General features: G+C 36.4%; 1 protein-coding gene and 1 long non-coding RNA gene across 2 annotated transcripts in view; both read left to right on the plus strand.

The window, feature by feature from the left end:
• Window positions 1–4,746: 4,746 nt before the first annotated feature.
• Window positions 4,747–17,297, plus strand: LOC114269727 (uncharacterized). The gene is made up of 9 exons (XR_014335612.1): window positions 4,747–5,170; window positions 6,999–7,178; window positions 8,956–9,078; window positions 11,244–11,291; window positions 11,440–15,436; window positions 15,579–15,655; window positions 16,755–16,856; window positions 17,006–17,098; window positions 17,254–17,297. It is a non-coding gene; the product is annotated as an uncharacterized LOC114269727 (long non-coding RNA).
• A 720-nt stretch (window positions 17,298–18,017) lies between these two features.
• LOC114297792 (uncharacterized) overlaps window positions 18,018–26,941 on the plus strand; it is a 69,863-nt gene continuing 60,939 nt past the window's right edge. Inside the window, exon 1 of the mRNA XM_082878580.1 lies at window positions 18,018–18,030. The gene's annotated coding sequence lies outside the window, so the exon portion shown is untranslated. The remainder of the gene's footprint in view (window positions 18,031–26,941) is intronic.

Below are 26,941 nucleotides of genomic sequence, written 5' to 3' on the forward strand. Positions count from 1 at the left end.
TTTATTTGTATATAAATGACATTGTTGTGTAGCGAGAGGGAACATGCATATTTATTTATTCATCAAAAGATGAATTGTCATTTGTAAATGGACTAAATTAATGAATATTGGTAATGTTATCCGACTAATAAAATACAGGGCATTACACGGACGACCGGTAAGATGAAATTCGAGCCATTCGGGCCAAGCTCAAATTTGAGCTACGTAGCAGAGCTCTTTTTAGATTCACTCAATTTAAATACACTTAAAACGTATAAAATTTATGATCTTTTTTTTATATAAAAAAAAAATCGCTAAATATTAACAAATATACAAAAAAAAATTAATATATATTTTTTGTATTTATTAAATTTTTTAAAGATTTCTCCAATCATTTTTTTTAGCTTTTTAGGTACATGTATCTGAAAAACAAGTGGCCATATATGAAAAAATTTCATTATAAATATAAAAAAAAATATATGAATTAAAAATTTAAAAATTATTTTTGAATATTTTTAAACCAACCAAAATTTTAAAAATTAGTTACTCATTCCACATTGATCATCCAAATTTAAATTTAACACATTTTTTTTCACAATTTTCATAAATATTTTTTTTATTAATTCGATATACAAATTCATTGTATTTTAGATTTGGGCAAATTACATATACACCCCTCGAGGTTTGGCTAAATTACAGATACCCCCCTGAGGTTTCGGAAATTACATCCCGCCCCCTGAGGTTTGTATTTTCATAACAATTTGCCCCCTGAGGTTTATATTTCATAACAAATAACCCCCTAATTTCTTATGCAAATATAGTATTCAGGGGGGAATTCGTAATTTCTCAAACCTCAGGGGGGCATCTGTAATTTGGCCAAACCTCGAGGGGTGTATATGTAATTTGCCCTTTAGATTTTTATATGAATTAGTAACAAATAACTTCTTTAAAAAGTTTCATAATTTTTTTTTTTTAAAATTTAGATTAATTTGAAAATATGATGTACTGCATACTTCAACTTAGATATTGGTTCAGTTAATGCAGCTTTGGTAATAGAGCTAAAGTTGATTTGAAATAGTTTTGGAAATAGAGATAATTTGGAATTGGTTTGAAATATATTGAATATAATGACCTAAATGTTAATCCTTCATCAATTTTATTTGACATAAATAGACAATTAATTTAAATTAAAAAATTAAAGTTTAAATTGACACAAGTAAAAACTCATAATTTATTTTATTAGAATGGTTAAACCATTTTTTTTGAATTTTTTCTATATTTTTAATTAAAAAAAAAAGAAAAAAATTCAGTGAAACTAATTGGTCATTCCCATAATGAATAAATTACAAATACATCCCTTACGATTTGCTTAAAATATAGATTGTTCTCTGTACTTTAAAAAATTACAAATGCCCACTTGTCAAAATATTTTATTCGATAGAATTAAATAAAAAATAAAATTCCTTATTGATTTACCATACAATAATAAAAAGGAAAATTAGTGAAACATTTCTCGCCAATTTTTTAATTTTAAAATATAGTGTTGTCTCTATAATTAAAATAAATGTCTCTTAATTTTGTATTGAATCTTGTTTCGTAATAATTATTTTTTAGTCAATAATGAATATTTATAATGTATAAAATAAATTGATCATTCTATTTTATTTCATTCCAACAATATTAGTTAGGAGAAATTATCCAAAAGAAAAAAAAAATGATCCTTATAACAAAATGAATCTTGAATTTTTAATTTGATCAATTTAAACCTTAATATTTTGATTAGTTTTCAATCTAAATCATTTATCTATTTTTCTTAAGTAAAATTAACAACAAAAAAAAAAAGCATTTTAATTACTAAACTTAATGAAAAATGACATTAAATTTAGCAGAATTGGGTAGTTGGGATCAGTGGTTGTGGGTGACAATACAAAGGCAAATTATTGGGTTGGAACAGTTTGAAATGCAAGGCTTAGTCTAGTTTGGTAAAAAAAAAATTTAAACTATTCTAATATCATATGTATGCATTGTAATGTTTGGACGGGAGAACTCTCAAACAATAAAAGTATGTAAATAAAAATGAAAAATGTCAATAAAAAACACATAATAAGAAGAACATATAACAAAAATTGATGTGGTTGGGATCAGTGGCTGTAGGGGAGAATATACAGACAAATTATTGGGTTGGATCGGTTTGAAATACAAGGCTTAGTTTAGTTTGATAAAAATAAAATAAAACAAATAATAATAATTAACTATCCTAATATCATATGTATGCATTGTAATGTTTGGACCACAGAACTCTTAAGCAATAAAAGTATGTAAATAAAATGAAAAATGTCAATAAAAAACACATAATAAGAAGAAAATATAAAAATTGATAATTATTAAAAGATAGAATGAACCTTATGCATTGTAAAGTTTTTGGCAATGGTAAAGTTTATTCGATCGAAACCGGATACCGGTCAATAAGAACTTTTAGAAAGTTGTTGCAGAGACCTAGGTGCTATGAAGTATCGACACTTTAAAATAAGTGTTGCAGTCATGTTGGATAAGAACGCAATTGTCGTCAATTTTGTTGGTGAAAAAGCAAAAATTAAATAAGTTATAGTTATCAAATGGACTTAATTTTTTGTGTATATGAAATACACAAAGTGCTTGATAAAATGAACGATTCAGATTATCAAAACGGGGCATGTGGTAGGCCTCATGGGCCAAAACAATGCTCTCTAATCCAAATTTTAAATTGGAACGGATCTTCCTCTTAATTCGATTCCCTATGCCCTATGAAACCTCTTAAATTAGAGAGAGAGAGAAAAAAAAAAAAGAAACACAATCACTAACGTAGTTATTTTATATGAGGAAATTCTTTTCAGTCCATAATTTGAACTGAAGAGTGATATTTAGTCTTGTGATATCTATCATAGATATCGTTTTGATAATTTGAACTATTAAGTATGTTGGACATTTCATTTTTTTCTTTCGTGAACATATAAAAATTATATCGATTCAATAATTATAACCTATTTAATTTGCATTTGTCACAAAAAAAAGGGACAATTGTAATCTATTCAATTTAAATTAATTTTACAAACCTGTATCTCAACTCTCCGAAAGCGAGCTATGCTCCATCCTCATGCTTCAATGCATAATATTATAGTACATAATATTTTAATTATTAAAGTATTTGTAATAAGTGAAATATTATTATATATTTTTATGTATGTTGGAACGTTAGATTTGATGACTTTTTAATACAATTTTTATTTCATAAAAATTAGTTCGCTCACATTTAAAATATATATATATATAATAATAATAATTGGAATTCAAAATTATATTATACTATTAATTTTACATTTGACTTAAATTGATTACATCAGCTCAACACAAATTGCTTATAAAGTGATAAAATTTTGGTCCGGTCCGACCTGGCCAATGCCCAACTCCTACCCCGACCGGTTGGAGAAGTTATAAATAGGAATGGCAACGAGACAAGAAGGGTGAGTTTTACACTCTCTGTTCCCAATCTCCAATTATTATTATTTTTTTCCATTTCCATTCCTCATCCCTAACGAAGACCATTTTTATTCCACCGTCTCGCCTCTAATGGGGTTCGGTTTTTCCCGCCCCACAAATCTTTGACCCATTTTCGTGACCAGGAATGTTACATTCATCTAATTTGGTGCCGTCTGAATTGCATGAATTTGTTCACACTAGTCATCTAGATGACAGGATGACAACTGCGGTAGACGAAGGTGAAACCAATCGTCCAGCTGGCACAAATTCAAACGATTCGAGTGACAACAAATTCGATAAATAAATCATTTCACTTTTGTGATTTATTCAAAGTTACGTTGCTTCAGTTTATATCCCCATAACGAACAAAAAGATAAAAAGAACAAAAAAATGAATAAGAGCAGAAAGTGAATGAAAGTGACTTCATCAAAGATTAAAAATATACAGTTTTTATTATTTATTTATTTTTTATCTTACTTACTTATTTATTTTTGCTTTCAATATTTTCAACTTTCTTTTATTTTAAAATTATTTTAACTGAAAAAGTAATTTTTTTATATATAAATTTAAAAAAATGTTAAAGAGAAAAAAAGTGTAAGGCCTTAATTATAAATTAGATTACGCAAACTTGATTATGAAGTTGAAAGGCTTAAATAAAATAATTTTAAATTTACATTAAAAATTTTGAACATCGCATTGAAATAGAATGAGAGGGTTTAAATAAAAAAATTAATAGTGCGATGATTAGTTGCCAAATTTAATGGACAGAAATGAAGGGCGAACAGATGTGGTGCCTGTTAGCAATGGGTAGTCAAACTTATTTGTCGAATTTAGTAGTTGGACGATGTCGAAGAATATGAGATGACCTGAAGAATACCAATTGATAATTGAAAATCACAACGGCGATCACCCATTTGCTAGAGAGTTGTCGAAGTTTGGTCAGAACTCGCCATTCATTGATAGTTGTGGTGAGTGGTGACTAAAAGTGATGAGCGAGATGAGAAAATAAAAATTTATTTAAAAAAAATTTGAAAACAACTTATATATATACAAAAACATAAAGATAAAACTAATACCCATATTATAAGACATAACAACTTTTGAAAATATGTTAAAATGTATTTATTTGAACAATTTTTGAAAATATGTTACATTTTATTTGAATAACTGAAATAATTTTTAATCAATATCTACGGTTGGCATTATTTTTTTTTCCGCCCAAACACTCTCTGCTCTCTCTCCCACGTTTGCCAAACGTCTCTTAACGTCTCTTAACTCTCTCTCCAGGTACTCTCTCAATGTGTTCTAGTTGAGTGAGAGAGATGAGATGGGTGTTCACACTCTCTCTCTCTCTGAAAATCATCCTTATCCCTACATTCATAAGTCCTTCACCGTTTTCTCTCTCTAATCTCTCTCATGGCGTCGACTCTCCGCCAACATTCCCTTCTCCATCCCCTCGCTCCGATCCAAACCCCCACAAATTCGCCTTCCAAAACCCTAAAATCTCCTCCCGATTGAGTCTCTCTCATCAAGCCCTCACTGTCTCTCTAGGGTTTCCGATTCTGCACTCTGTCCGTGTTCACTGCTCGATGGTCCCGTTGTTTCGGTGCCGAACAGACAATCTTCTGCAGGCTCTTCGCTACGCTGCTCAATTTGGCGACGGTGCTCTCGCAAGGTAAGACCGATTGAGTCTTTTCACCCCTTCTCTCTCTGTCTTTGTTTTTGACTGATTTGGCTAAACCCCACTGTCGTCTTCAAGAAGAGAGGTATTTTATTTTACCCCAATTTCGGGCTTCCTGTAGTTCTTTATTGTTCATTCGCTCTTCAAGGTTATGTACATTTTGTTGATTGGTGTGATGTGGGTTTGATATTTTTTCCCTTCTCTCCCTGTTCTTCTCCTTTATTTCATGAATACATACATTTTTAGAGTTGTTTATTTGTTATTTTTTTCCCCTTCTCTCTCTGTTCTTCTTCTTCATTTCATTTATACATATGTAATTTGGGGTTTGATTTCCTGTTTTTATTAGAATTCCGTGGCCAATACAGACTTACAGGTTAAATGGAGGATTTTCTTATAATTGTTGCCAGGGACATAGAAGCTTGTTCATTTTTATTGTCATCATGATCATCATCATTTTGTTTAATATTTTTTTGGTACCACTAAGAACATCCTTAAATTTATATTTCTTTAACAAAAATCTTGTAAACAAAAAATATTGATGAGTTAGCAACCTACACATTTAATTAAGTTAGCAGTTTGTAAAAGTTTCTTTATATCAATTAATTATTATTAGTATAGGTTGTATTTATTTAAAGTTTAATATTATGATTATAATTTATTGAATTTTTTTAATTAAAAAAAATGTTGGGTTGGGTTGGGTTAGGTTTGGTCAATTCGAATTTGGATTAGAACAGACGTAAGTCTCCTCACGTCCACAGACGTAACTAGTAGTCTTCTTCTTCAGCTCCAATCCAAGTCGTTGTTAGTTCAGTTGGTGATAATCTGTGTCTGTCTGTAAATTTCAATGGCGGACTGGGGGCCTGTGCTAGTAGCAGTGGTGTTGTTTGTGGTGTTTACACCGGGGTTGCTGTTCCAGATACCTGGTAAGAACCACCTTGTCGAATTTGGGAGCCTCAACACCAACAGCAAGTCCATCGCTATTCACACTCTTCTCTTCTTCGTCCTCTACTCCATCCTCATCGTCCTCCTCCATCTCCACATCTACACTGCCACCTGATTCTTCTCTCCAATCCATTTCAACAAAACAAAACAGATCTTAGATGTTACTCAACAAGATCTCTATGTCATCTTTGTGTATTTTGTATCTTTTCTTCTTCTTCAATATTTCTGTTTTTATTTTTATTTTTTAAGTATGTGAAATCAAAGCATAAAAACAGAAATTTCTTACATAAGCAAATGTGTGTATTAATTAATCTGTTTGTAATTAAATGTATCTGCTGCTTGTAAATGTTAATGTCATGTATTGGTTTTTTTCTCTCTGAATCAATTAATTTGATTACTATCATATACATACATAGGGATTCATGTTACTGTTTTCTATACATGAATTCAGAGCCCTGATCATCTGAATGGACAAAGAGTAAAAATCGCCTCTTTTTTTTTTTTTTTTCTTTTTCTTTTTCTTTTTTATAAATAAAAATTCTTTCCTTGACAAAAAAAAAAAAAAATTACCCTAGAGCTGACTTTCCCAGTCATTTGCACCCTAAAAATTATTCATCTCAGTGGACCATACATGAAACTTTAAATACAACCTCTTCCCAGTCATTTGCACCCTAAAAATTTATGCAAAATGATGTGTCGCATTTATATCCCTTCATTGATAGTCAAATGCCCATCACTATGGTTCATAATTGCAAGAGTGTCATTGTCACATTATTTTTGTCTTAAATTCTGTACGAAAATTGTGTGAGAATATCATTTTCCTATTAATACAACCTTTTCCGAGTTATTGTCTAATTTGAACTACTCTCTAAAATGGCAGGGAGTGGGTGGAATTATTGAATTGGCCCCAGGTTACTTCCCTGCCGTATACAGCAGTATTAAGAAAACAGGAGGGCTTTGTATTGCCGATGAGGTTCAATCTAGGTTTGCTCACACTGGGAGCCATTTTTGGGGATTTGAGACCCAAGGCATTGTGCCTGACATAGTGACAACGGCAAAGGTAAATCTATATAATATGGCAGGATGATTTTTAAAAATGTTCAAAATGATTTTTAATGGTCTAAATTAATTCTAAGTGTATATCAATGGTTAAGATCAATCCTTTCAAATGTACCAAACACTTGATTCCCGCCCAAATACTCTTCGCTCTCTCTCTCTCTCTCTCACTCACATCTCAAACACTTAATATGGCAGGATTATTTTTTTGGCCTTTATAGATTTGGCCTCTTCTTCTTGGGGGGTAGCAAAGTGTGTTTTGAGGGGAGAGAGAGAGAGTGAGTGTGTGTTTTAAAATTTGAAATTTGAAAAAGTGAGATGAGCGAGAAAGGATTGATGGGTGGGTTGGGGTGAAGAGTTTTTTTTGTTTTTTGTTTTTTGTTTTTTTGGGCTGTTGTGGCTCTTGGACACAAAGTGTGTTTTGTTGTCCGTCGCGGCCACCGCCACCGTTGCCTCACTCTCTTGGGAACAAATTATGTTTTTGTTTTTGTTAGTATTTATTTTATATAAAATATAAAAAAATAATTAAAATGTATTATTTACTATAATTTGAGTTCAAATACTTAAAATACATAAAAATACATAAATCATGCAAAATTATAAAATTTTATTTTAAATTTGTAAAAATTATTTAAAAAATTTTTAAGGGTAAATTTTATGACATTACTCTAAATTTTATAATTTTTAAGTGTATTTAGATTGAATGGATCTGAAAAAGTAAAAAATGTTGATTAAAATATTTAAAAAGTTGACTAAAAGTAATAAAATATAGATTGAAAATTTTAAAAATTATTTTTGAAAGCTGTAAACCAAATAAGTTTTGAATTTCAAATTTGTAAAAATTATTTTCAAAATATACAACCAAACTTTAATTATAAAATTATTTGAAAATCCAAACCAAACGGACCATCTATTTATATTTTGACCTCAAAATTTTTTTTTGTGCAACAAATTAGATAAATTATATTTTAATCCATAAGATGAATATTTCTTTATATTTTTTTAGTATTTTTATCAAAAAAAGTTACAGATTTTAGCATGATATGTATAAATTATAACTGCATTTTGATCTCAACAATATTTATACCGTGCCTTTAGGCACGTGCATACACTAGTATATATATATATATAAATTATTAATTTCAGTTCCATATCAACATTTTAAGGTAGCTTGGTTGGTTGAAGCTTGCTTCCACTTACCCCCAAGGTAACGTGTTAAAAATTAGGGTTTCACAACTTTCACTCTCTTTTCCCTCCTTTGTTTCTAGACCCCTCTCTCTCGCTAATCTTCCACCGCTTCAAAATTAGGGTTTTATAACGGTCTCCTCTCTCTTTTCACTCCTTAGTTTATTAACGCCTCTCTCTCTCTCTCTATTATCTTTCATCACCGCTCTCTCTCTCCGTAAACCTAAACCCTTTCGATCTCTCTAGCTTCTATCCATCTGAGAAACCCAAAACCTTTGAAATTGACTCATTCAAATCGTCTTTCTGATGGAGAACATGAAGACGAAGCACAAAAAAACCCTTAGACGAATCAGCAGAAACCCCCTAAACCACACTGAAAGCCTAAGACGAAGTAGAAGAAGAAGAAGAAGTGTGAGATCGTCTGAAATCCATCATGCATCTTGAAATCTAGTTATTTATTTTTCTGAAATCGTCTTTCTGATGATGGAGAATTGCTTAAATTTTGCTTCAAATTGCTTGAGATTAATTGAAATTTGTATAAAATTGCTTGATTATTCTTGTGATTATTTTTGTTTATGTGATTTCAATATGATCAGGTGAACAAGCTTCATGAAGTGTGTTGAAGATTTCAGAGCTAGGGTTTATCTGCAACTTAACAAGTTTTTTCAATGCTCAGTGGCTTTGATTTCGCAATCTCAAAGAGTGGTCTTCTTTTACTGGTATTGATTTCTCTATCCATTGATTGCTTTATGACCACACACCCTCATCAAACTCTTAATCACCACTGTCACTATCTCTCCTCTCTCTCTTGATGTGTATTTTGCTATAGCATTGCATGATGTCAATATTTTCACTTTGACTCTATTCTTGATGCATGTCACAATATTTTCACTCTGTATAGTAATTTTGAAATTCATGTTCTGTTTTAGCTTTAATATGTGTTTCAGCTTTAATATGTGCATTGGTTCCGCTACTTACAGTGAAAACCTTTACTCTATTTATAGACCAAATTTTCTCTTATGAGGTAAAAAAGTTATGTTAATAGAATTGAGACAAGTTTTGTTTTGGTATTACTCTGAGGCTTTTATTGGAAAAGCTTGAAAATCAAAGCATTCAATGTATATTGTGTCATGGCAGGCTGCAACTTGCCTACACCTTTGCTTGTGGATGTACAAATAATTTTCCATCACTACCGCCATAGATTTTAGTTATAAAAATGCAGTTCCCATTAAATAATGTTGTTGCTTCTTTTTTTTTTTTGGGTGACTCCTATATGCATGTCCCCACTTTTCCATTGTTAAAAAATGTGTATTGTTTTTGTCTCATCTTATTTAATTTTGCTTTTACTTCACGTTCAGAGTTCTACATACATTGCAATTCCTGTTAGTGTAGTCCATGTAATTTGGAGATGTTGATGGAGATTGAGGGCGAGGCAACCGCCGAGATTTTCAGTTATTTAGAAGTTTAATTTTATAAAAAATAGCCCTTCAACCAAACAAGAAACAAATAAAACTTGGAAAAAAATGACTATGAATTGATTGCAGGTGTTACTAACTTGTAGTTACTATTTATTTGGAATGTTGAAGTATTTTTGGTGCTTGATATTTGCCTCTCTCCTAGTTCTTCCCCTCATCATTATGCTTACATATGTGATGATGTAACCATTGTTCTTCTATTCTATACTTTTACTCATGAAATTCGTCTATTTTTTCTTTATTTTGGAGAGGTGGTTCTACATGATGTTGATCCTAGTATGGGGACCTTCATTCATTCATGTTTGAGTCGGTAAAGATGATTCTATTTTTATTTTTTTTGTTGAGTAGGAAAGTCAATTTGTAGACATAAGTCGTAACTCAAAAATAAAATACTACTCATGCCAATTAGTTTCTCAATTTTCTCTTGACACCAGGCTCTAAGGATTCTTTTAGATCCTCCTTTTTGAAATTAAACATATGTGTTTAGTTGTCAAAATCTCCATTAAGCTCAATTAGTTTCAGTACGAAATTACTATACCATATTTTGTTCCAACAAGGTCGGGAAGGTGCATAATAACTTTAAACATACAAAATAAGATGTGGCATCACATAAGGAACAAAATTTATTTCTGAAGTAGCATTGACAGGACGAAAATAAAATAAAACTACAATTATGAATACCAATATATGAAGGGTCTTGTTAACAAGTGCCTCGAGGACACGAAAAGTAGACCAAAAAATAAATTTGAAAACACAAGACACTTTTTATTAAATTTAATGCAGTTTTTATTGAAATTAATGCACTTCTTTTAACTGTTTGACCTATTTTCAAGACACTTCTTTATTTCAATCCTAATATCCAGCACTTTTAGCATTTGTCATATGCAAATATCTCGAGGACACCACAATTACACGAATTATAACTAAGACTATTCCAATAAAATAAATTACATATATCTATTAAGAACAGAACAAAAAGATGATATGAGGAACTTGCTTCTCTACATTTCAGGAGCTTTAGCAATAATGGAGAAAACTACAAATGCAAGACTGATGTTACAGGAGGATAAGTTGTCAAAAAATTTGATATCCATGTTTCATATTTCTTCTTTTCTACTTCTAAATCTCAAAATTCAGTCAAATAAAGAAACTAAATCCTAAGCAAAGACTCATGCCAATCTCAAATCATACCGGAGGGAGTAATGTAGGGAAATTAGTTAGAAGTTTTCTCTTGTTAAGATTTCGAAATTTTAGTGTAGCTTCTACAACAACATGGTCTAAAAATTCACTTAGTAGTTTATTGGTGGTAGTTGCTACATAATTAATGTCTGTTGGGCTATATATAATAAATCCATGTGTTTTTTGGGCGATTAATGGAGACCTTTTTTTATTCAATGGCAACTGAGCAGCGAGTAGTAACACAAGTGATGAAGACTAAAGAACTCCTCAACTGAGCAGTGAGTCAACAACCATGTAATCTTAGTTATCACTCAAGAATTCCTTTACTTATGTTGCTGCCATTGCTTGGAAATGGAGACTAAATTGGGCCCTAGTTTTTTTTAGTTTTTATTTTTTTCATTTATCCTTTTTGATGTTGTGATGCAGAGTGTGATTCTTGGGAAGCTAACATGGGCATGGAGATAGAAGGTGATGGGGGTGCCTGTATATCGTCAACCTGATCTGGAAGCAGATCTCGTCTTGCCTCTGGCACCAGCTAATAGAGTCGACAACCATGTAATTTCTAATCTCAGTTATCACTGAAGAATAAATTCACTTACATTGCTAGAATTCCTTGGAAATGGATATTGTATTTCATGAGTAACTGATCAAAATAATTCTATTGACACTGCTTTTACAGGTTCCAACTAGTATGGTGTTAGAATTGTATGATGCATGATTCGATTCATACAATTTAATATGAGTTTCAACCAAAATTATTTGAATTGTGTTGTTTGAAAATTGGGTGTGCTGTTGAATTGAGAATTGAGTAGTTCATAGGTTTTTGTTTACATAATGTATTGAAATGACGCCTTTTTCAACTACTCTATGATGAAACAAAAATAGGCCAATTGGTTATACTGATATACGTGGTGTTATATATATATGTAATATATAATTTATTTATATTGATCCTGTGATGTATTTGATTGCGATTGCTATAGTGTTCCAACATATATGTGAGGTTTGGAAATTCCTTTCCAATAATTTGGGCTATATTTCATGATAAGCATCCGGTGGATCTTGTATGAGAAGGGAAAAAGAAATGGAAGGAAAAGTGGGAAAAAAAAACTTTGTTAATAGTTTCATGTGGAAAAAAACATGCAAAGAGTGAACTGCTAATACATGTATTATCTTATGCAATTTTATCTCTTCTTTTGTGGAGATTTTGTTGGAATTTTGTGTTTCATTTGTTGTGGCGCGTTATAGAAACCAAGAACACCCTTTTCGTAGTTTTTAGATAATTAGAGATCGACGATTCCAACTTCCTTTACTCCATTCAAAAAGTTGTTCAAAATAATTGATCAAAATTTCCAATGATCCGATTTGTGCATGTTATTCAAAATAATGTTACTTTTAGGAGTTGTTAGTTTTTCGTTTGTATTTTTTTTCCTTTATGTTTTTGGCGCTAACCCTTGCAGGCAATGGCACATATAGACATGGTAATCATTTAAGGTAATCTCCTTAACTTTTTGATTTTATTTTTTACATTCAGGACAATGCATTTAGTTTGGGGGGAGAAAATACTTATTTTGAGAAGAATTTATATATTTGCTTGCAGCTATGAGTTAGTTATTTTGTTAAAAAAAAATAAAAATTTAGTGCTCATGGTATTCTTTTGTTCTATACATTGAGTGATTGGGCATACTTGTGGTATTTAATTGCTTTAACTCGAGAATTGTTTTGAAGTTTGATATGCTAGCTACTTTGTTAAAGTATTCTGTGTGTTCATATTTGGAAATCATTGCACTGCACTTCAGCCACATGAATATGATTTTTAGTTGATAAGCGGGTATGACTTGAAAATCTTGAGGAATGATAGTGGAGACTTTTAACCCTGTGAGTTTTGTGCCAATCATTTATTGGAGGGTCATTATACATCTACTCTTAATTTTTCTTTGGAAGCGCATTAATTTGTTGTTTAGTCTCATTATTTTTTCATTTTTGGTTGAATGCTGAGAACAAATCAATTTGTTATCACACTTTTTACTCCCTCGAGGATGATGCATCGTTTAGGTTGGGGGGAGAAAATACTTATTTTGGGAAGAATTTATATGTTTGCTTGCTACAATGAGTTAGTTGTTTTGTTTAAAAAAAGAAAAAAAGGTGTGCATGGTAATGTATTGTTCTATGCATTGAGTGATTCGGCATACTTGTAGTATTTTATTGCTTTAACTTGAGAAATTGTGTTGAAGTTTGATATGCTAGCTACTTTGTTAAAGTATTTCATGTGTTCGTATTTGGAAATAATTGCACTGCACTTTAGCCACATGAATATGATTTTTAGTTGATAAGTGGATATGACTTGAAAATCTTGAAGAATGATAGTGGAGACTTTTAACCCTGTGAGTTTTGTGCCAATTATTTATTGGAGGGTTACTATACGTCTACTCTTAATTTTCTTTGGAAGGACATTAATTTGTTGTTTAGTCTCATTATTTCTTCATTTTGGTTGAATGCTGAGAATAAATCAATTTGTTATGACACTTTTATTCCCTTGAGATCATGAAAGTTGAAGGACCATACTAATTCTTGAGAGATGATTTTAGGCCATCTTTGTTTCTTTGAGCCTTTTATTTATTTTTCTTTCTTTTATTATTACTTCACGAACCATTAGAAACCAATTTGAGCCTTTTATGTTAGCCTTTCTTTGTTTAACCCCACAACCCATACTTTCTTTTTACTTTTGTAGATATGTTGGGATTATTTGAGTTTGACAATGGCAAATTTGTTTGAAAAAAAAAAAAGAAAAAAAAAGGAGAAAAGCTGAAAAAAAGAAGAAGAAATAAATTGTGTTCAATGAAGGGAAAAAAAAAACAAGAAGAAAAAAAAAAGAGGAGGAAGTTGAAAAAGACAAAAAGAAAAGTAATAGAAAGAGCAAGGCATTTGGAATAATGCTCTAATTGTGTTTATTTTTATGCCAATTGTCTCTCAGACGTCCTTTTTTTTATTCACCTTTGGCTTTTTATTATTTTTTCTTAATTCCTCAACCCAAGCATTACAACCAAATAAAAGTCCTATTTGATCTTGAGTGTGGTATAGTTTACAAGTGGACATGATGGATTGGGGTGATGGTGTGGTAATTTTAATTCTCAGTATTTGATATTCCATTCATGAGACTATTTATTCTTTCATTATAGCGTTTTTTCAAAAAATTAGTATGCGGGATATTTTGCCTTTGATTTACATTATTCTACTCGCATATATTGAGAGTAATTTTTACACCATATTCTGAGTGATTTATTTGTTGAGTGCAATAACTGGTGAGATTTGAGTCGAAGCATGTTTCAGAAAGAGATTTGGGTTATATTTCACTTTAAGGCTAAGGTTGTATATGTGTTGGCTAAACTTTTTCACACGCCAAATTCTGAATGTCATGAGATATCTTTACTTGCTGCTAGTGTCTTGAACTTTGATTGGTTATCTTGTTAAGGTTGTGAAATTCATGACTTGTTCTTGAACTTTAGCATGAGAACGAAAGAAATCCTTCGAGTAAAGAAAATTTTTGACGTTTGTGGGTAACATTTCTAGAAATTTTATTTCTCAGTATTTGATATTCCATTCATGAGACTATTTATTTATTTTTTCATATTAGCGTTTTTCAAAAAAATTAGTATGCGGGATATTTTGCCTTTGATTTACATTGTTCTACTCGCATATATTGAGAGCAATTTTTGCACCATATTCCGAGTGATTTATTTGTTGAGTGCAATAACTGGTGAGATTTTAGTCGAAGCATGTTTCAGAAAGAGATTTGGGTTATATTTCACTTTAAGGCTAAGGTTGTGTTTGTGTTGGTTGAACTTTTTTCACACACTCCAAATTTTGAAAGTCATGCAATATCTTTACTTGCTGCTAGTCTTTTGAACTTTGATTGATTATCTTGTTAAGGTTGTGAAATTCATGACTGGTTCTTTAACCTTGGCATGAGAATGAAAGAAGTCGTTTTAGTAAAGAAATTTTTAGATGTTTGTGGGTAACATCTTTGGAAACACGAGACTTTAACTCGTCCATGAGGGGTAATCTATTGGATTAAGGGCTTGTTGCATGTGCTAAATTCAATCGTGATTTCTTGCGGAAGTGGTTTAGAGTAGTTGCTTTTATTTTTCTTTTTGATTTTATTTTAGTCGCCTTAGTTGCTAGGTTCTAAAATTAAAGCTGGTTGGGAGGTGTGATGAATGCTTAAAATTACGTAGTTATTCTAGGAATTTTGGATATTATATTCATTCTCTCAATTTATATTTAATTGTGATTTAATGTATTTAATTTAAATTTTTAGAAAAACTACATTTGAGCCATCAACAATATAAATTGCTCAACCAGGCCCATAAGACTTGGTTTGCTTTGAAATCATCTCATAACATCCACAGAATCTCTCTCAAAGGTTAGACAAGATTTCATTGTACCTCCAGTCCTTTTATATTTTGATTTTGTTCTTCAAATATTTATTTATTTTTCCTTTTAATTACTACTCATCTTTTGTTCCTTATTTGTTCCTTTTATGTAATATATATTGGGTGACTTAGATAATAGCAAGAACCCTAGATCTGACCGCAATGTTGTCAAGGGTGCTTGGGCTGCTCGAATTCAGCGCAAGAAGATGGTAATTTTTATCTTAATTTTGTACCCCTCTACATAAGATGTATACCTTTTTACTCACAACGGTCTTGTGTTTGTAGCTTTTCATCGAATAAAGGATAATATTTCTATTGCCTAAAGGCAGGATTGCATATTTTTGTTGATAAGGGAGCAGAAAAGGTGTGCTGTTTTGGAAGAAAAAAGGGCATCTAGTTGATTGACTAGTCCTCCCCGTGTCATTGTATATGATATGTTTTTAATGTTAATATTGTTTGTACTCGAAGGAATTGTTAATCCTTCACAAAAGGTTCTTTTGTATAAAACTAGACTACATTTGTTTCCTGGTAAATTGAGATCTAGATGGACCGGCCCTTTCATAGTTAAAACTGTTTTTTCTCATGGGGCCGTTGAGATTGAAAATCCCAGGAATGGTAATGTTTTTAAAGTGACTAGCCAACGTCTTAAACCAGTTTTGGAGAATTTCCCACCTGAAGAGGAGAGGAGTCCATTGAATTGAAAGGGCCCTATTTATCGAGACCCATAAACATAATAATAAAAGTAATGTTACTTTTAGGAGTTGTTAGTTTTTCGTTTGTAATTTTTTTCCCTTGTGTTTTTGGCAATAATCCCATGCAGGTTCATGGTTCATCTTTTCTTTTTTAATAAATTTTTTGTTGACGCTCAAAAAAAAAAATATATATATATATATATATAGACATGGTTCATTATTTAAGGTAATCTCATAACCTTTGTGATTTTGTTTTTTACATCGAGGACAATGCATCGTTTAGGTTGGAGGGAGAAAATACTTTCTTTGAGAAGAATTTATATGTTTGCTTGCTGCAATGAGTTAGTTGTTTTGTTATAAAAAAAAAGAAGAGACCTTGTCTAGCTTAAGAAGTTGTCAAAGCTCGAGCCATGATGGTTCTCATTCAAAGCAGAACCAAACAAACCATGGAAAAAAATGACCATAAATTGATTGCAGGTGTTATTAACTTGTAATTTCTATTTATTTGGAATGTTGAAGTATTTTTGGTGCTTGATATTTACCTCTCTCCTAGTTCTTCCCCTCATCATTATGCTTACATATGTGCTAATGTAAGCATTGTTCTTTTATTCTACAGTTTTATTCAGGAAATTCGTCTATTTTTTCTTTATTTTGGAGAGGTGGTTCTACATAATGCTGATCGCAATAGGAGGACCTTCATTCATTCATGTTTGAGCCGGTAAAGATGGTTTAGTTTGTAGTCCTTTCACAATAGTTTATTTGTGGGGAAAAAATGAAATTATGATTTCATCTAACAATTATTCTCTATTTATGCATATCATATGATAAATCATATTTGAAAATCACTCTTCCAATGTTTGATTGCAGTGAATTTTTAGACCGTGTTGTTGCTGCTACACTGACTTTTGAAATCTTAACAAGAGAAAACTTCTAACTAATTTCCCGACATTACTCCCTCAGGTATGATTTGAGATTGGCATGATTCTTTGCATAGGATTTAGTTTTTTTATTTGACTGGATTTTCAGATTTAGAAGTAGAAAAGAAGAAATATGAAACATGTATATCAAATATTTTGGTAACTTACCCTCCTCTAACATCAGTCTTGCATTTGTAGTTTTTCCCATTAATGCTAAAGCTTATGAAATGTAGAGAAGTAAGTTCCTTGTGTCATCTTTTTGGTTCCATTCTTAAAAGATATATTTCATTTATTTTATTGAAATGATCTTAGTTATAATTCGTGCAATTGTTGTGTCCTTATAACTTGATATTTGTATATGACAAATGTTAAAAGTGCTGAATATTGGGATTGAAATAAGGAAGTGTCTTGAAAATAGGTCAAACAGTTAAAAGAAGTGCATTAATTTCAATAAAAACTGCATTGAATTTAATAAGAAGTGTCTTGTGTTTTCAAATTTATTTTTTAGTCTACTTTTCGTGTCCCAGGGCACTTTTTAGCAAGACCCTTCATATATATTGGTATTCATAATTGTAGTTTTATTTTATTTTTGTCTTGTCAATGCTACTTCAGAAATAAATTTCGTTGCTTATGTGATGCCACACCTTATTTTGTATGTTTAAAGTTATTATGCGCCTTCCTAACCTTGTTGGAACAAAATATGGTATAGTAATTTCGTATTGAAACTAATTGAGCTTAATGGAAAATTTGACAAACACATATGTTTAATTTCAAAAAGGAGGGTCTAAAAGAATGCATTCAGAGATACTGTGGACTTAATCTGCAGTGAAGGGCATTACTGACTTTCATACATATATTTTTTTTCTGTTTTCTTTTTTGATGCAGATCAGAAAAATCGTTTCTAAGTGTGCTTCTAGCATTGATGTCTCTTGGATCATTTGTTCAGCTTATTTCCATCTCTCGTTGACTTACCAAGTGAGTTTGTTTTCCAGGATTCCCTAGTTACATTATGCTCCTTTTCGTGTCTTTCTTTTGTGGTTTTCATCTCTTGCCATATTTCACCAATGAGCAAAATGCCTAGGGATACGCAAAAATTTACCAAAAAATCTACCACGCACATGGGTGTGGGACCAACACCCATGTGAGTGTTTGCTAGAACATTTGGGGTCTTGCATTATTGTTCGCTAATTGAAGTTCTACTTACTCTATTAAAAGTTGCACCGTGTTATTTTCCTTCCATTAATTTATTGATTAGTCAAATAGGCCATTTTGAAATGCCTTAATTAAATTTGTTCAGAAATTTAAAATCTACATGCTTGGTACTAGTTGGAAAACTAGATTTTATTATTTTGAATGAAAGCTAGAAAGAATAATATTTCTTATTCTCATATTTAAACAATGTACACACAACACCTCTATTAATAGGAGATACATGGCATAAAATAAGGGATTGATTAGCTACTGATTCTGAGGACTGATTAGCTACTATTTAGTTACTAATTCTAATTCTAAATATAAACTTTCCTATTCTATAGTATTGACTAAATCTAGATATTTACAGCTGTGATATCCTAAAGAATTTTGCCATATCCTGGCAGAATTATTTTCTTCCCATTTCCAACACTCCCCCTCAAGTTGGCTTGAATATGTCTTCCATGGCCAACTTGTAGATTAGGTGGTCGAACTGCTTCTTGTGTAGTCCCTTTGTACGAACATCTGCAATCTGCTCCGCAGTGGGTATATAAGACATGTAGATCAATTCCTTCTCAATCTTTTCGTTGATAAAGTGCTTGTCGAGCAATTGCATTTGCTGCCTTCTTGTTACAGTAAACTTCCATTGGTGATGTTCTTGGAATTTTTAAGTCTTCCATTAATCTCTCGATCCACAAAGCTTTACAAATTCCATGAGCCATTGATCTAAATTCAGCTTCAACACTATTTCTAGCCACTACGTTCTGTTTTTTTAGAGGGTCAGAAATTAAACCCCAAATTAAGTATGGGCCTAAGTACTGAGGTCGTCGCAAAGAGGCGACCAAGAATGAAAAAGGAGCATGGGCTAAAGTCCAAGGGAAGTGGGCCGGAGTAGGTCCGACCCGCCAAGGGTCCAAATAGACTCCACGAGGGAAAATGACGAAGTCAAGTTGCAGAGGGAATACATGCAGCGGGGAAGTTGCCGAGGTACTTTGCCTCAGCGCTGCCATTCCTAATATCTTCAGCTCCGCCGCCATCCAAAGTTGATGAGGGAAAGAGAAAGCCGAGGCAACTAAGTTGCAGAGGTGACAGTTGCGACGACCAAGTTGCGGAGGCACTTTGTCTTAGCGCTGCCATTCCAAGTATTCTCGGTTCCGTCGCCACCTGGAGTTGCTGAGGGAAGAAGAGAACCGAAGCAACTAGGTTGCAGGGGCGCCCAAGTTGCAGAGGCACTTTGTCGGCGCCGCCATCTCCAATATTGTCGGTTATGCCATTTGAACTTGCCACGGGAAATGACTGCCGCAGCAACTACTGCCGCCGCAACCAAGTTGCGGAGGGAACATCCCGCCAAGGTGATAGCAGTCTCTCGGAAAAGCTTTCCCTCTGCAAGGAGAGGGTAATGCTTGGCGCTGATAGCAGTCCTCAAGGCATTACTAGCCCAGGGCTGATAGCAGGCTCCAAGACTTATTGGTTGGAGTTGATAGCAGGCCCAGGGTACCAGTTTACCGCGACGTGAAGATGGGAGCAGGGTAGCCCTAGCATAAGGGACTCCCTTTCCATTACCCAGGTCATAGACCTGCCTTAGTCGCACAGGCAGGACTAAGGAAGCCCCTTGGGCTTGGTACTAAGGAACAACAAGGCTGATGGTAGGCTTGGCTGTGGCCTTCGCCTGGGGAAGCTGGGGAGTTTGTGGTTAGGTGGCTAAGGGTGAAGGCTTCGTTGCGGTGAGCACGAACATTGTCGATAGCAGACTAATGGAGTTCTGAGAATGCATGTAGTGGCCAAGTAGAACTGAGAAGGCAAGTGTAGTAGCAAAGTTTATTGCTGCAAGTGCACTTGCTGAAGTTCGAGCTGAGAAGGCAAGTGCAGCGGCAAACGCTCCCGTTGCAACTGCACTTCCTCAGGCTCAAGAGGGAGTTGCAGCGCCAAACACTCCCGTCGCAACTACACTTGCTGAGGCTCAAAAAGGTAGTTGCGGAGGCAAACAGATAGTACACAGTACATGCAAAAGGACACGTGGCACCTTCAGCCTAGTGACTCAAGGCAGAATATTCCATGTGATCCTCTAGGACACATGTCCTCTCTCTATTTGGCCACTTAGTGTCCTCTTGGTGCCAAGGAAAAGCCTATATAAATAGGACCCATTTCCCATGGTTCAACAAGAGGAATTTTGGAGATTTGGGGTAGATGTTGCCCATTTTGGCACTGCTATACATTTCTTCTTGAGCTACTTGCTTCACCCTCGCCCAGCTGCACACTCTCTAACTTCCAGACAGTTGCTGTTGCTCATTCTCAAGCCACTTTCACCATTTTTGGACCATTAGCATAGTTTTGCCTCTCTAATTACCTTCTCTAACCTCGAACCCCTTTACATTTCTGGCGACTCCGCTGGGGAGGCTGCTTTGTTGATGGTTCATACCGATAGTGGTTTACATACCTCACTGGAAAAAAATGGCAGAGGATGAAGTTCAGCAAGGCTCTTCAAATGGCGGAGTAGCACATGCGGAGGATCGTGACCACAGTGTTGTGATTGAGGCAGTTCAGTCACTCCAGGATACACAGGGGGAGATCCTGGCAGCTTTGCAAACTCTCACTGAGGTTGTTATGGCCATGGCTTCTCGACCAGCTCCAGCGCAATCATCTCCGCCCGTAGCAGTCCCAAACCCAGTGCCTAACTTGTTCCCTAAGGTTTGGGTTCCAATCCAGGTGCCTCCGGCGGTACTTCAGGCGAACGGTGCGGCCGCTGGTTCAGCTACCCAGGAGCAGACTGGACCATTCCAGCCCACTCCCTTTTTCTCTAGCTGATGTACAAGCTATGCTCGAGCAAGAGCGTAGCAAGAAGCCACTCCCATCTCTCCCCGACTCAGATGTGAAGGCCCCATACTCTCAGGAGATATTGACCATGCCATGCCCAACTGGGTATACAGTGCCCAAGTTTATTAAGTTTGATGGGAAACAAGGTAATGCCAGAGAACAGGCGGTGAGGTTCATTGAAACTCTTGGTGTCCATGGCCGTGACCACTCTCTGCGCCTTCGGGAGTTCTCCAAGTCCACTTACTGAAAGGGCTTGCAGCTGGTATGTGAACTTGGCTCCCAACTCGATCAAGAGTTGGGAGGAGATGGTGAACAAGTTCCACACGAAGTTCTTCCAAGTCCAAGAGAAAGCTACAACTCTCACCCTTGGGCGAAATGTCCAAAAGGGGGGTGAAGATATACTGGACTATGTTAAGCGGTTCCAAGATAAGACTATTGATTGTCATGAACTAATGGATGAGGCCCATTTAGTCGGCATATGTGTGGAGGGGTGCCATACGCGACTACAAAATTTTCTTGGTGAATCATAATCTGCCTACCATTTCAGTCTTGATTGAGGCAGCTAGGAACCTCAGTACCACTGGTCCTTTGCACAGATCTCGTGACAGCCACCGCTACCCTCGCAGTAGCAGAGTTGCTGCGGTAACCTCTACAGGAGGGAGCCGCTCGCAAGGGGAGGCGACGTCCTCTCGGAAGAGAAAGAGTTATGAGGACAGAAATCCATGTCCTTGCAGTGTTGAGAATGTTAAGGCTCTGGTTAAAGAATGGGTAGCTGATGGTGAACTTACGTTGCCTCCAGTTAATGTCCCTCCAACTAAGAAGGACAAAGAAAGCTCGGATTATTGTGTCTATCACAGAACCACCTGACACCCTATTAGGGATTGTTGGACTTTGAAAAGTATCTTCAAGAAAAAAGTTGACGCAAATGAGCTGAAGTTCATAGATGCCGGTAACTGTCATGTGCGGAAGGACCCTTATCCTAACCACAAGGAGAAGGGAAAGAATATACATATATGATTGGCTATCTCGGGCCTGTGCATGATCAAGTGCATATGGCGTCTTACTATGATGAGTTAGAAGAAATTACAACCGGCCAGCTCCCTGAGACAGTACCTGCAGAGGCAAAATTCGCAAAGGATGCTAATGCCTAGGGCCTTGCAAAACTCTGTTAAGTTTCGTGCCTTCTTTGACCATTTGGGGCTGAGCTAAGCCGCCAGGTTGGAAGCAACAAAAGCCCTCATTAATATCTTTGAAGTGCACCATGATGAAGTTGCTGAGGCTAAGGAGTATGTGCCTCGGTGCATGCAGGAAGCTTATGGGGCCATTACCTTTTTAGAGGCAGACAGAGCATACCTATTTCCCTATAATCGTCCTTTTTTTGTCACAATATGCATCGATGATGTAGAGTTCAAGCGTACCTTCCTTGATGGTGGGGGCGTCCATAAACATCATCACTACTGACACCTTTGCAAAGGTTGGGATCCCAGAGTCCAGGATGGTTCACCAACCCATCACTGTGATGGGTTTTGGCGGCGAGAAAAAAGATACCAAGGGCCATGTGGTCATGGACTTAGCAGTTGGTGAGATCTGTTCCGCAACCAAGTTTCATGTGATTGAAGCGGACACAAAATTGCCACATGATACTTGGCAGAGCTTGGATGCACCGATATGGAGCTCTCCCGTCGAGTTATCACCAATGCGTGAAGGCAAAGTTGGGAAAGCGCACAGTAACCATATAAATGCGTTTGAACAGCCATTTGGGGTTGAAGAGGCACACTATTTGGATGCAGTTTTCTTTACTGAGTTGTCAACGGGTGAAACTCCAAGGATCGGTAAAGTTGCAGAAGTAAAATAGCCAAAATGGGAAGGCATTTGGGATGCAGGGGCTCCAGAAAGTAGTGGGCAAAAGAGAAGCAGCAAGTCCACAAGTCCACCGCCCAAGATTGTTAAGGTGCGGGAGGGCGGTAAGACAGTTTACTACCTAAGACGGGTCTTGGAGGGCTGGCTTCATACCTTGGGAGGAAGGCCCCGAGGCAAATAAATGTGACGATGATGAGTCCTAAGAAGAGTTGGTGGAGACACCTGAGCCCGCCCCTGAATGCGTGCAAGATAGACCCAAACCGCAGCAGGAGGTGCTTGCTGAGGTCAACCTCAGTGACTTGCCAGGGCAGAGCAAGCCCCGTGTTCATCAGGGACACAATGGCTCCAACAGCTGAGGCAGAATTGATAACACTACTGAAGCGGTACAGTGACGTCTTTGCTTGGACATATGATGAGATGCCTGGTCTTGACCCGTCTCTTGTCACCCATCACCTGGATACTTTTCCCAACTCTAGGCCAATTAAGCAGCATGCTCGAAACTATCACCCTGACCTTGAGGAAAAGATTAAGGAAGAGGTAGAAAAATTGCCGAGGGCCAAGTTCATTGAGCCTATACAGTACCTAACTTGGCTAGCAAATATTGTGCCTGTGGAGAAGAAAAACGGCCAGATCAGGGTCTGCGTAGACTTTCCCGACCTGAATGAATGAGGCCTGCCCGAAAGATGAGTTTTCATTGCCCCATGTTGACACACTTGTCGATTCTACTGTAGGCCATAAGATGCTCTCCTTTATGGATGGGTTCAGTGGTTATAACCAGATCAAAATGGCCTCAGAAGATGCAGAAAAAATGGCATTTAGAACGCCCTTAGGAAATTTTTTCTATACGGTGATGCCTTTCGGTTTGAAAAACGCGGGGGTAGCCTACCAACGGTCTATGACTGCTGTGTTCCATGACATGTTGCATCATGAAGTGAAAGTATATGTGGATGATCTGGTGGTCAAGTCTACCGAGGCAAACCGACACCTCTGCTACTTGGAAAAAGTTTTTCAGCGGTGCCGCAAATTCTGCCTAAAGATGAATTCTCTCAAGTGTGCCTTCGGAGTTACCGCCGGCAAGTTCCTTGGCTTTTTTGTACTCCGGCGGGGGATTGAAGTAGATGGGGATAAAATTATATCAATCATGCAGATGCCACCACCACACTCTCAAAAGGCTTTGAAGAAATTCCTAGGCAAAGTGTCATACCTCAAGAGGTTCATTCCAGCCCATGCTAAGATAACCTTTTCCTTTGGGACACTGTTGAAAGGGAATCGCAAGTTTGAATGGTGGCATGAACACCAACAGGCATTTGATATGGTGAAGAAAGCACTTACAATGATTGCCCTACAACCCAACAAGCCTCTGCTACTGTACCTGACGTCTACACTTCGGTCTATTGGGGCAGTCTATTACATCAGTCGCAAAGTCAATGGTGTCGAGTGGCGATATACCCCAGTTGAGAGGCATTGTTTAGTCTTAATCTTCACAACGCAGAAGTTGTGCCACTATTTTTTGGCACACCCGATCCATGTTGTGACCTCGGAGTGATCCAGTCCGCTACTTGCTAAGCAAACCCGCTCTGACTGGAAGAATGGCAAGATGGCTTTTGGCTCTAGCAGAATATGACATCACTTGTGTTAATCTCAAGGCTATTAAGAGCCAAGCAGTTGCAGACTTACCGGCCCAATTCCGATCTGGAACCTACAGAGGTATCTCTACTAGAGGTGAGATCCATGTCTCCGCAGTTGCAATTGAGGCTTATTGGAACTTAAAATTTGATGGAGCTTCGGGAACTTAAAATTTTGAATGTTCAAACAACGAGGCTGAATATGAGGCATTGATACAGAGTCTAATCGCTGCCCAAAAGAAGGGACTTCGCAAGTTGAAAATTTTGGGAGACTCCGAGTTAGTTGTCAGGCAAACAATGGGTGATTTCGCCTTAAAGGAGCCTCTGTTGGGCCCGTATCGCACCGTGGTTCAAGGGTAGCTCACTCAATTTGATGATGTCGAAATCCAGCATACCCCTCGAACACACAACTGTTTCCCCGATGCCTTGGCTACACGGCAAAGGTGGATATACCAGATGATAGTATAGCCATCGTCATCGAGAAAAGAACAACACCAGCAGTGTTAGCTGAAGAACATACAGAGCAAGATGCCGAGGGATAGAAAACAGATATAATCCAACAGAACAGTTGAAAACAGGCCAGGGAACAAGCAGACCAGCAGAACTTGCATAATTTCTGCTCCTCAGAGGAGAGTTGTATTTTCGCGGTGCCAACAACTTGCTGGCAAGGTGCGTCGATAGACAAGAAGCAACTTACAGACTTAAGTAGATCCATGCTAAGTCTCGTGGAGATCGAGATATCAGTCTATACCGACGGATACAGAGGCAAGGGTATTACTGGCCAGAGATGGAAAAGGAAAGTACTGAGTTGCAGAGGCAATGTGCAAAATGCCAATCCCATCCGAAGGAAGAGGAAGCCCATTTCTTAAGCAGTTAAGAATGGAGGCAGCCATATGTCAACTACCTTGGAAATGGCACACTGCCTGAGAACAAAGTCGATGCAATCAGAGTTAAGAGGCGGGCCCTCCGCTTCTTCCTTGACCAAAGGATAAGGCAAATGAGGTGCCGAGGGAAGCCCACAAGACAGAACATCAAGGAGGACAGCGATTATATGGACATCTCATTCACCTCGGCTACTACTGGCCGACAATGGAAGAAGATGCTAAAAACTTTGTAAGGAGATGCTAATCCTGCCAGAAGTTTAGGAACTTGATACATGCACCGGCGGTTGAGCTGCACAACATCAAGACCCCTTACCTGTTCCATACTTGGGCATTTGACAACGTAGCAATCGAAAGGCCACAGATTGCAGCGACTGAAGTTAGTACCAAGTGGGTGGAGGCTATACCGATAAGGAAGGTAGACGGGGCAGGTGTAGCCAACTTCATCAGAGAAAGCATAATCTGTAGGTTTGGCATACCAAAAGTAATGCTGTCCGACAATGGAACTCTCTTTGTAAATCGTCATGTGGGAAGACTTCTGAACGCCTACCAGATCAAGCAGCACAAATCTAGTCCATACTACCCCCAAGGGAGTGGACAAGCTGAGGCGACCAACAAAACCATCATCCGAATATTGAGTAAAATGATGGATGAAGCAGGGGGCACTTGGTCTGAACGACTCTCCGTAGCACTCTGGGCGTATAGAATATCAAAGAGAAAGCCAACTCAGGCAACCCCATTTTCCCTAGTGTACGGCTCCGAAGTTGTGTTACCAGTTGAGTTGGCAGTACCCTCAGCAAGAATGGCTATGTCAACACACTTAGTTCTAGACAGCAGAAAGAATGACATAGAGGCAGCTGAAGAAAGAAGAGATCGGGCCTCGAGGGCAATGGAAAAGTATCATCAATCCGTAGCTCGTGCCTACAATCAATCTGTTCAGCACAAGAAGTTCAATAAAGGGGACTTGGTATGGAAGACAGTGGACGCAATTATTCGGGGGCAACCTATTCCCAAGTTCTCACCATGATGGGAAGGCCCCTACAAAGTTGCTAAGGCAAGCAGCAGCGGGTACTACAAGTTAACAAGAGTAGATGATGGGTTCAAAACTGGCCCTATCATCGCCACATTGTCTGCATGCTCGAGGAAACCATCGACTGCCTGAAGCCTATCCCTTATCCACGATAGGTCCAAACCGTTCCTCTCAAAGCCGCTCTGGTTTGCCTCGGCACTTTCCACGAACTTGCTAGGGGTTGTCAGAATCTTCTTAGTAGCAAGGTTGCGAATGAAGCTGGCGAGTGACTCCAGCAATGCGGTTTGCACCATAGATCTAAGAACGTTAAGCAAGAAAGGTGCCGAGGTGCAGCACCTGGATGTGGGGCGTGAGTGGAAGCAGCTACAGAGGAGACCCAGTAACTTAGAAAAGAAACTTTCTCTGAGGGCTGAGGGGACTCCCTCACAACCCCACCAGCTTCAATCACTGGAGGGAGACTAGTGGAGCGACCAAAGGTCTGAGGA

The sequence above is a fragment of the Camellia sinensis genome, chromosome 7, assembly GCF_055761805.1.
Source record: "Camellia sinensis isolate YWXY chromosome 7, ASM5576180v1, whole genome shotgun sequence".
NCBI classification, from domain to species: Eukaryota; Viridiplantae; Streptophyta; class Magnoliopsida; order Ericales; family Theaceae; genus Camellia; species Camellia sinensis.